Source organism: Rhincodon typus, chromosome 4 (assembly GCF_021869965.1).
Source record: "Rhincodon typus isolate 14 chromosome 4, sRhiTyp1.1, whole genome shotgun sequence".
In the NCBI taxonomy this organism is placed as follows: Eukaryota; Metazoa; Chordata; class Chondrichthyes; order Orectolobiformes; family Rhincodontidae; genus Rhincodon; species Rhincodon typus.
In genome coordinates, this window is record NC_063335.1 from 102,890,092 (window position 1) to 102,901,686 (window position 11,595).

General features: G+C 39.6%; 1 pseudogene; it reads left to right on the top strand.

Moving 5' to 3' along the window:
• Window positions 1-8,969: 8,969 nt before the first annotated feature.
• On the top strand, window positions 8,970-9,056 carry LOC125483045 (annotated as a pseudogene).
• Window positions 9,057-11,595: the final 2,539 nt, after the last annotated feature.

Here is an 11,595-nt window from a genome sequence, read left to right on the forward strand (position 1 = left end):
TGCATATAACATTCATTATGAAATCCTAATTTTTTTGAAAGGATATTTAATTTTTAATTAACATCATTTTTTGTTCATTAAAGTGCATTAGTACTACAACATTAGCTTTAATATAATCAATTCACTGAATTAAAACGTGATTGATTGGAATGTTAAAATAGAAGCAAATATCCATATACTGTGCTCCACAAAAATCTTTTCCCTTTAATTTTGGAGTCATTAACTCTCACATTTAAGAAAAGATGTTTGAACAGTCTTCACCCTGCCACTGATGGATTCAGGTCAGTAAACAGTCCCTGATTCTTATTAACTGGAACTAAGTTGACAATTTCATTCAAAGAAGCCAACAGCTGATACATAAAATGGTAAAATGTCAGGTAGGTCCAATAAGTTCTGGGCATTTGCGAAAATATATTGTCAATCCTCCCATGTTCTTTGGCTTAGCTATACCTACTCTGGGAATGTATATTGTTACCCAAAAGATATAGTGGAGTTGTATGTTTCAAGACTTAGCCCGAAATAGCTCATCTCAATATTCATAAACTTGACCTAAATATTGAGCACAAACTTTCAAATAGCTGGCCATCCATTTCTCACTTGAAAAGCATTCAGTCAGCAACTGCCGGAGTGTTGGGATCAGATGTGTCCATCTGGCTTCCAGAGTCAACTTTCAAACAGACATTTTAATTGGTGTTCAATACTTTTGCCCACCACAGGAGAAATGCTCTTCAGCTGTATAAATTAGAGGCCCAGTTTTATTTTTTGGAGCACCATTGAAAATTTTAAAAAGCAATATGTAAATCATGCATGGTGCATGTCACTCCAATTTTCCAGACCTTTAGGGGTCTAAACAGTCCAGACAGAAACTGTGGAACAACTCACCCAAAGTGAAAGTAAAAGATTTTTGTTCAGCTAGGAGATGTTTGGATTATGGAAAAGGCAGTGGAGAAGGTGATGAGGAGTAACCATTCAAACTCCCAAACCCCTCTTCAATGCTAGATAAAAATTAATTGCTCCTTTAGGCGGTGCTTCTACTACTAGACTAGTTATGCCACAAGCTGAAATTAATAATCTAGGGACATGAGCTCATATCTCATCAAGGCAGTTATAGAATTTAAATTTAGTTAATTCAATACATTTAAGATTTTAAAAGTGTAGTCTCATTGAAAGTGACAATTAAACTATTGGATTGTCAGAAAAAAAAATTTAGATAAACGGGAGGTGGTGGCATAGTGGAAATGATGTTGGCCTAGTGATTCAGAAACCTAGACTAATGCTTTGTGGGCAGGGGTCCAAATTCCAGTGTAGCAATGATAGAAATTTAAATTCAATAAGAGAAATCTGGAATTTAAAAAGCTGGTCTAATGGTGACCATATAACAGCTTTTTTTTAATCGTTGTTAAAACCCATTTGGTTCACTAATGTTCTTTAGAGAAGAAAACTTGCCATTCTTCACCTGGCCTGGCCTACATGTGACTTACAGCAACGTGGCTGATTCTTAAATTCCCTCCGTGCAATTCAGGATGAGCAAAAACCAGTGATGCCCTCACCACATGAACGACTAAAAGCAAAAATCCTGGTGTCTTTCAGGAAGGGAAGTCTGCTGTCCTTATCTGATGGCCTTTATCTGATTGATTGTTAACTATGTTCTAACTCCTGACTTTAATGGACTGCAATTGTTCAAGAATACGGGTTACCAACAGTTCTAAGTTACAAGATGAACACTGATGTTCTAAGATGAACAATAAATGGTGTCCTTCCACTGCATTCCTTGAATAAATAAGAGGTGCTCTGGTTGAAAACAGCTGTATATTTGTCAAGTTTCAAACAGTAGGTTAAGTTTACTCTGGAAGTATCTTCACAAATTTAAAGAATGTAATCTAAACTGTATACTAAATGGTAAATTGAACAGACATTGCAATTTCTTTGAGACTTTGCCCTTTTTGTGGAACTTCCACAAGAGAAATGATGAAACTCCTTAAATACATGTTAGACACAACATTCAATGTAACTTTAAAAGAAAATTCTTTCATAGGTTATGTTTTTCAACTGCATGACTCATAATAACCAGTTTGGTTTCTTTATAAAAAGATTGCGTACAAGTCCTGAAACCAATAGATTACAAAAAACTGAGCTGGACCACAAGACAATGCAATTGGACAGACAACAGCCAGAGATGCACGGGTAGGGGCACTCATGCCCAGCTGTTCCATACAACTCTAATGCCTACTTCTGATGTTGCAAACTCCTGCAGAACCAGCATTGTAGGACACGGTCAGCCCTGGGTGCAACAAAATGACTAGGATCATCAGCTGAGGATTTATGGTCACCCACGTATATACCAGAATTTATGGTAGGTCAGATTCTATTTTTGCATTTACCTCATGTACCTAGATGAGGATCTGTTAATCTCAACAAATTACCTTAATAAGTCACGAGTTGGTGGTTGTGTGTTCTCTGCACATCTGGCTCCCTATGGACTTTGCGTTCTTTTTCTAAATGATGGCTGACTGAAGATGAATTGGGATTAATATATTCCTCTGCAACAATGGTCAGCTAACTGTTTAAAACATGTCATTTTTTTCTTAACATTTATGTTTTAGCTCCATTCACATTAATGAAGAAGTGTGTCATAAATATTGCCTCAACCATATAGAGTTTTATCTTTAATACATTTTTAAAGAAGTTAACACAAAACTCTCACATGTAATGTATCATTTTTGCTGGTGCACTGATAGTTAATGATAGGTGCCTCTGATCCAACTTTTCAGCCTCAGGATAACCCAATGTTCTTTGCATGTTCAGAAAGGTCTTTGAGAGGAATCAAAAGGATCTTATCATGGACAATTTTGCGTGACCCATCTCTAAAATTTCTTTCTCCATATACATGTAGCCTCCCCATATTGAAGATTACATTGAATGAGCAAATTTGTTGAATCAAATTTGAGTACAAGCCATGAAAGATTCCTAACTAATTGTAAAAAATCATAACTGAATTCAACAAAACCGGACTAAAGGTGTTGTCATTACTAAATTGTTCAGAATTCATAAAGTGTCAGGGTTTCTTTACCTGCTGCAATCCGAAGTCATTAATCTAAATATATTTTTAAAAATTATTACTGGCCTGTTGGTAAAGTCTCACTGAACAATCCTACGAGTTAGTTTCAACACAAATAGGCAACTATTTACTGGTCATTGTTCAACTTTCCTTATAACATAGTGTCAAATAGGCCAGGAACTGTAGACACTTCCCTGCAGCATGTTAAATGATGAAGTGCACACCAGATGTCAATTTAGAGTGAAATTGTCCTTGTATTTGGTGAATTGGGCACCACAGTTTGCAGAGTGAAATGGCTGAGTCGCAGTTCAAACACCAATTAACATTTTTTGTCAGAGTTATAAATCACAGCAACATAAACAATTGAATAAAATGGTCAATATAAATGAGAGTGCTGGAGAAACTCAGCAGGTCTGGCAGCATCTGTAGAGAGAGAAACAGAGCTAATGTTTTGAATCCAATATGACTTTTTTGGTTCTGAGGAAGACACAGTACTTGAAACATTACCCCTGTTTTTTGCTCCACAGATGCTGCCAGACATGCCGAGTGCCTCCAGCATCTTCTGTTTTTATTTCAGAATTCCAGCTCTCTGGTATTTTGTTTTTATTTGAATAAAATCGGAACCTGATAAACATGAATAAGTGCATTTTATAACTTACCCTAAAGATTTAGCTTTAGAGATATATTGAGAGTACAGGCCTGATTCATGGCTTAGATGGTTATTTATTTTAATGATTGAGAAATGATTTGATCTTGAACTTGAGAACAGATGCTTTCATGCCCGAATTGCCAGTAAATTTACCCTTATAGAAAGTTCTGCATTAGGAACAAAAACTCACAGAAATTAGCCCACAATAACTATAAAAGCATAAAAACCACTTACACAAACACAGTGCCTGGATGAAGATGTCAGGATCTAGAAATACAAATTAATATTAAAAATAATTTGATAGAATGAAAATAAAACACTTGTGATGAAGTTAGTATAAAGCAAATGAAACATTTGCTCTCTTTCCCTTTTCATGTTTACTAGCATGTTGTGTATACCTGGTTTTCTCATTTGTTTGCGATTCTGACCAGTGTTTGATTTTTTTTCGCAACTGTGCTTTTTACCTTTCTCATATAGGGGAATAATATCCTCCTCATCATTAGGTGACCTGAATTTCCACAGTACTCCAGGATATCATGTACATGGTAAAGGATCCCTTCACCTTTGTGAAGTTTGTAGATAACTTGTATATTGGTATCAATGCCATGTCCATATATTCATCTTCAAAATAGGTAATTAGTAACCTATTCACTAATTAGCTGCTCAAGGAAGTCATAGAAGTTAGCATGATCTATCTATATGATGGTGCTGTAGATGCACCATCATTGTCTGAAACTAAACTTATACTATTTATACTTAGGAATTTAACAGCTCATACAGATGAGTTCAGCTTAAATGACACCATGTATGCCTCAAATGGATGGAATTTTCTTGGCATTCTCTCCAGACCTAACTCTCACAAATACTTTTATTGGTTCCTATGAGAAATGATCCACCCTTTGCAAATTTCAAATGCAAAAGACAAAGGGACTACTGTACCATGTGTCCTCTTGCTCCTCCTCTGCCTCAGTCAAAAGTATAAAAAGAACCTATTTTACACCACCTTTCAGTTTTGAAGAAGTCATACCAGACTGAAAATGGTAATGTTATTTTTTCTCACCACAGATGCTGCCAGACCTGCTGTGTTTCTCCAACCTTCTCTGTGTTTGTTTCAGATCTCCGGTATCTACAGCATTTTCACTTAATTATCTATGCATGTAACCTTTATTGCTCACGTAACATAGACAGATTTTGAGTAGGGAGGTGGTTGAAGTGCAAGGTGACTATCCTGTCATTTAGCTACCTGTTGCATTTTTGTGGTTTAGAAGGACTGAAATGGGTAATTGGCACACCATAAAGTACCAGCCCCTTAAAATGGGGTAAATCAACAAGTGCTGGGAGATAGGAAGTACTCCTAATCAGGTGCCAGTTCTCACCAGGTAGTTGTCTTCTTCAGATGGAAGATAGGCCAGAAGGGAAAGCGGAAGATTCCAAAGAGTGTTCCCTAACACTTGGGTGAGAGGCTAGAATGCTACCTTCGCAACTTTACTGAGATCAATACTTTCTGTGTCAGCCTATTCATCTTGTGATATCTGTGAATTATCCAAATTTGTCACAGGTTGTATTCTTTTCATGTTTATTTAGCTAATGTATCATATTTGAACTGTTATTTCTTAAAAAATCTAACAAACTATCTGAAAATTACTTACAAATGGTCAACTGCCTCTTTTAGGTAGCTGTGGTCCCAAAATCTAACAACTGTATATGATACAGAGTCATGAATGGGCCTAAGACTGTCATTCCTGGTCCTTGCATTGTCTCTACCACACAAATAAGTAATGTAGTTTATGAATTTTGTGCAAGTTTGCTGCCAGGTATGTAGGCAGTGTGTCTCAATGACTTTTGAATCGTATCAAATCCTATTGACTGCTTGCAACAGGCAGAGCAACGACCATACTCAATCAGCCTGTGTAAACTCCATACCTCATAAACTCAAAAGATAGCATTCAACATTAGATGTGATTCTGCAATTGGACACCACTTATTAAAAAATCCTAACTGTATGAAGAATTACACTAACAAATAATTTTAAATTACCATTTGGGTTTCATTAGAGCTCATTTGCCCTCGCTAGGAGCTACATATATTGATTAACAGGGACCTGGGGCTTGCTGTTTGCAAACAGAAATAATATGTCCACATATTGCACCTTTTAAACTGAACAAATATTTGGGAGACCATTATTCCCTAATACATCCCCCATGGCAATGTCTTGACCAATAAAAGTCGCCTTGGCTATCTTTACTTTAAAGAAAAACATGGCATCTGTTCCCTCGGGCACTGACCATGACAATGCCTCAACCAATCCAAACCTACTTGGCAACCAATCAGCATGATCTTCTTGTGCGGTATAAGTTGTTGTTGCCTTAGAACTTTTGGTATTCTAGCATTTCTGTCCAGATAAATGCAACATTGACAGTTTTTCTCTTTTTATTTAATAATACTCAAGTTCTAACCATCAAGCAACTTTTAAAATAATATTTATTTTACATAACCCATTGAAAATAGAATTAGTAAATACATTCATAAGGCCACACACTCAAAGTTCAGACACACATGCATCAGTAATGTACAGTTAGAGGATAGATTAAGTTATACTTTCAAGAATTAGTTAAGAGCAATATGATACAATTCTCATTGGTTGATGACTTGAGTGGATCCAGGTTGACCTTGGTTGTCCCTTTGGTTTGACTTTGAGGCAGTTCAAATTGTTAATGGACAATTAATTCGCTTGTTGGTGTCAGCATCGCTGAGTTGAGTTCTTTAAAATCTCTATCTCAGGTACATGGAAAGTTAATTAGCAGACACAGTTTGAACTTGCCAGAGAGAGGGAAGTGAGAGAGAGAAAGATGGAGGCCCGCACAGAGATTTTGCCATTTCAGAATTTTTCCTGCATTCACTGGTTTAGGAAAAAACAGCTTCTTGAAATGTTTCCTCATCATCACAGCCAATGTATATCTGGGTTGCAGGAGTTCCTCAGGGTGGTGTCTTTGCCTAGCCAAATTCAGCAGCTTCATCAATGACGGTCTCTCCATCATAAAGTCAGAAGTGGGGATGGCCACTGGTGATTGCACAATGTTCAGCTCAGGTACTGAAGCAGCTGGTGTTATGTCACAGGACCTGGACAATTCCTAGGGTTGGCCTGAAAAGTGGCAAGTAACATTCGTGGCACACAAGTACCAGGCAACGAGCATCTCCAACAAAAGAGAATCAAACCAGATCCTCCTAACTATCAAGATCCAGTGACTATAAAATGAATTGAACGAACTCCATAAGTACGCAACTACAAAAGCAAGTCAGAGGCTAACAAATCTGTAGTGAGTATCTCACTTCTGATCTCTCTCAAAGCCTCCCTGCCCTCTACAAGACACAGTGAGGGCTGTGATTGCAGAGCCTTCTTTAAGCACATTCTGCTCTTGGCCAAATACTATAGGTCCAGAGCTGCCCTGAACAGTTCCTGATGTTTGCCTGGATGAGTACAGCACCAACAACTCTCAAGATAAGATGTCACCAAGAACAACACAAAATCAATGCCTTCAACATTTCACTCTGTCACCACTGGTGCACATTGGCAGCAGTGCGTGCCAAATAAAAGATATATTGCAACAACTCACTAAGATTCTTTAGAATAAAAAAAATTCCAAAATTGTGACCTCTATCACTAAGAAGGACAGAAGCACCACCGCTTGTAAGTCCCCTCCAGTTAAAGCAGCATCTTGGCTCAAAACTGTGTTACTGTTCCTTCATTTCAATGGGAAACTTGACCAGTATTAAATTTGCTGATGTAAAACAGCACTCATTCTTTCACGTACTGCTGGAGCTGCAACTTTTCTTCTGACATGTTGCATTTTCACTTCTGATTTCCAATGTTTTCTCTTTATTTGCCTTTGAATCCCGATTGTATCTATGTCAGATTTCTATTTCCAACACTAGGCAGCCTAATGATCCACCCCAACTGAGGGAACAGAATTAGTAACAAATTATGAGCAGTTTTGGACAAGCTCCAAGTAACAGAGCCAAAGGCAGCCAAATGAATTTTCATTATGAACTTGAAGGCAGCAAAAAGAAAACCATTTTGATGTTTCGTTTGTGAAATTTTCAGTCAAAGAAATGAAGAGTTGAAATGACAGCATTTTTTTGCAATATATTATCAAGTCTGGAAATGCATGAACCTGAATTTTTTTTTAATTTGTTCACTGAATGTTGGCAACATTTGTTGCCCTTAAACTGATGTGACTTTGGTGACAAATTAAGTGCCAATAACATTGCTGTGGGCCTGGAGTCACATGTTGCCTAGATCAAGTAAAGGTGACAGATTTCCTTCCCTAAAGGATATGAGTGAAGCAGATGGAATTTTACAACTATCAAAGATAGTTTTAAGAGGCTAAATAATGCATTTTTTTGGCTGTGTCAGTTTTGTCAAGTATGTTGGGGTATTTCTCTCCGTAAGGCCTAGCAAGTGTTTTTTTGCTTCATCTTTATTTTTATTCATTCATGGGATGTGGGCATCACTGTTTGGGCCAGCATTTATTGCACATCCCTAACTGCCTTCTTGAACCACTGCAGTCCATTTAGTGTCATTAGAGCTACAATTCCTCTTGGGAGGAAGAACCAGTGACAGTGAAGAAACGGCAATATATTTCCAAGTCAGGATGGTGAGTGGTTGGAGGTGAACTTGGAGGTAATGATGTTACAATATATCTGCTGCTCTTGTCCTTCTAGATGCGTATAGTTGTGGGTTAATTAACTTATTAATTCATGGGTCATTAACTACCTACCCTGTGCCTCTGGTAGCCTTCTAGTTTTATTGTAGCCCTATCTTGCCCTGAACCAGACCCTTGAAAATATACTACTGCTGGGATATCCGGAAATAGATTGGTATTCCTGGTGGCAGCACCAATCTGGACCAGGCTTGTTGCCACCTGGGTTGAAACAGTCTTAGCCATCTAGAGGGATGCCCACCATTGTAGGAAGTAGATCAAAGTCCTTCCCCACTTCACCAGTGTAAGCGCCATCACCTTCTCTCCAATCCCTCATGCTCCAATCCCTGTCTGCTACTACTCCCACCTCTTGCCAAGGCTCATGTTCTGCCACTTTCAGTATTTCCATAGCATTTTCCCTCACTAGCCACTACTCCAAAACTCAATAGCACTAATGTTGTATGCACTCTGCTCTGCCTACTCACTCACTCAGGAAAACTCCCCTCGCCTACTATAAATAACAGCTGTGCTACCTTTCCGTCTCCCTTAATCCGTTACTTAGTGCTAACTTTGGCAGCACTATACTAAAATCAGAGCGATACAGAGAAGATTGGCATGGACCCTGTGCAAGGATGGCATACAAAGTTTTCACTGCGCCGTGGCTCAGTGGTTAGCAATGCCACTTCACAGCGCCAGGAGCCTGTGTTCAATTCCAGCCTCGGGCGACTGTCTGTGTGGAGTTTGCATGTTCTTCCCTTGTCTGCATGGGTTTTCTCTGGGTTTTCTCCCACAGTCCCAAGTTGTGCAGGTTAGGTGGATTGGCCATGGGAAATGCAGGGTTACAGGGATAGGGTGAGAAGGTGATGTGTCAGTGTGGACTTGTTGGGTCAAATGGCTCTGTGGTTTCCACACTGTAGGGATTCTATGATCTATGATACCTGTGTCTGTCTCATTCCAGGAGAGAAACTGCTCAAAAATAGTGCAGAAAGACTCTGGACTGATGGTAGGCTATCTGACAATTGTCTACTCAACTCTTATGAGGAGAGGATCCTGACTTGGACCATCCTGAGCAGCTGACTGACCATGTCCAAGCTCCTGGACCAGTATTGGTGCTTTCCTTTAACTTACTGTACCAGGACCCCCTTGTTGAAGGCTATACCCCTTGATTTGATTGAGGCCTGCTGACAATCTTCTTGATTTTGTGCCTATGCTAAACGACACAGAGCCATATGTGAGCCTGGTATCTCTGGCTGAGGGGCAAGGCATAAAAGGCAAGGCAAGTCAATGTAAGGCTGTAAGCATCTAGCTCGGCTCGAAGTGGGTTAGCGATTAAGAGTGCAAAGAGACCAGCTCAGCGATGCAGACAAGCCAGCTCTAAGAGCTGAGTGCATGTCCGCGAACGCACGGTGTCCCTCTTTGCAGTATTATAATGATAACCGCTGCCGCAGCCAAGGTGTTGCATTGAAGGGCACAAGCTTATTGTAATTGAATTGGAGATATGCCAAAGGCTTTCTTAAGAGGCTGGCACATATCAGATGTCAATATTCATGAGTATGAGGAGCATGTGGCCAGTATCTATAGAACATTTCCTATGATATTGTTGCCTGGTGTCTGACTTGGGGGTCCTTAGGAGCAAAGAGTGAGGTGAAGTTGCTGGGTACAATTCCATGTCAAGAATTCGTACAGTTTAGTTTGCTCATGATGGATAGTTGGAGAGAAATCTGTACAGTCATGAAGTGAGATTTGCAGTTAATAAGGACATTCACAAACCATGATCCCGCTTAATAGGCAACACCTCACTTCCTAGCAAGAATGTCATCTCAACACTTGGCACATAGTTCAACGATACTGCGTGTTGTTTCCAACGCCAAGATAAGGCTCACTGGGACTTCTGTCACAATTCTGCCACATTTGTCTCCTGAGCTCACATTGTTCAGGCTCCTATAAGTTTCGATTCATGCCCACCTTTAGACAAGTTTTCAATTCTAGAATAGTTTGTTGAATTTTAAATTCCATAATGGGATTTGACCCTGTGTCTCAGAACTGGAGATGGTCACTGGATTAATAGTCCAGTCAAATTGCCATCATGTCGCCTCTACAAGTACCATTGATTGTCCTTTGTTTCTTGCGGTCGTTTATTACTCCCTCTATTCCATGGACCATTTCATGGGATGCAGGTCTAATGGTACTATTCAGTGCCAGCATATAAGGGACCCAACACCATTGCCTGTGGTATACTGCTGGATACTGGCCTTGAGTCACACAAACACCTTCTAGCATAACCATCCTGCCACTCAGCCATTTTCTGAAGAAGGGTCTAGGCCTGAAACGTCAGCCTTCCTGCTCCTCTGATGCTGCTTGGCCTGCTGTGTTCATCCAGCTCTACACCTTGTTATCTCTGCCACTCAGCCAATTTTGGTTCCATCTTGTCAAATTACCCTGAATCCTAAGTGCTTTCTCCTTCTCTATCAAGCGTATGTTAGGCGTTGAAAATTCACTCAAGTCAAGAAGCATGATTGGTGTGATTGCATAACATTAGTTCCCTTATCTGGAAGGAGGAGAATCTGCCAGGGTATCTCAGAGATGCCACAATTTTGACCATCTTTGAGAAATGATAGAGCTGACTGTGGTAATTACAAAAGAATTTCCCTGCTTTCAGCAACAGGGAATTTTATCACAAGAATCTTGCTCATACATTTTTTTTGGTGGCTGAAGACTTCCTCATAGTGCAATGAGATTTCGCCCTCTGAGGAGTAGAATGGACATCATCTTCATCAGGTGGAAACTGCAAGGGAAATGCCTTCTTTTACCTCACAAAAGCCTTTGACATTCACAGTTGAGGGATTACAGAGCATTCTCTTCCATTGCAGCAGCCCTCAAAGGCTTGTGTCCATCCTCAGCCTGCTCCACGATAATGTGTATGATGTGATCTTGAACAACGGATCCATCACAGACTCAATTCATGATCAACCTGGGCTCAGGCAAGGCTTAAGCTCTTCTTAACCTTCTGTGCTGAAATGTTCCACCTCACCCTCGACAAGCTCCTCACTGGACTGGAGCTGATCGACAGAACAAACAATCTATTGCCTGCAGGGAAGATCCAAGGATATCTCATCCTCCATCAGTGAAGAACAGTATTGAAATAATGTCTGCTTCTGAGCTGAAGTGGAGGATCAGCTCCAAGTCAG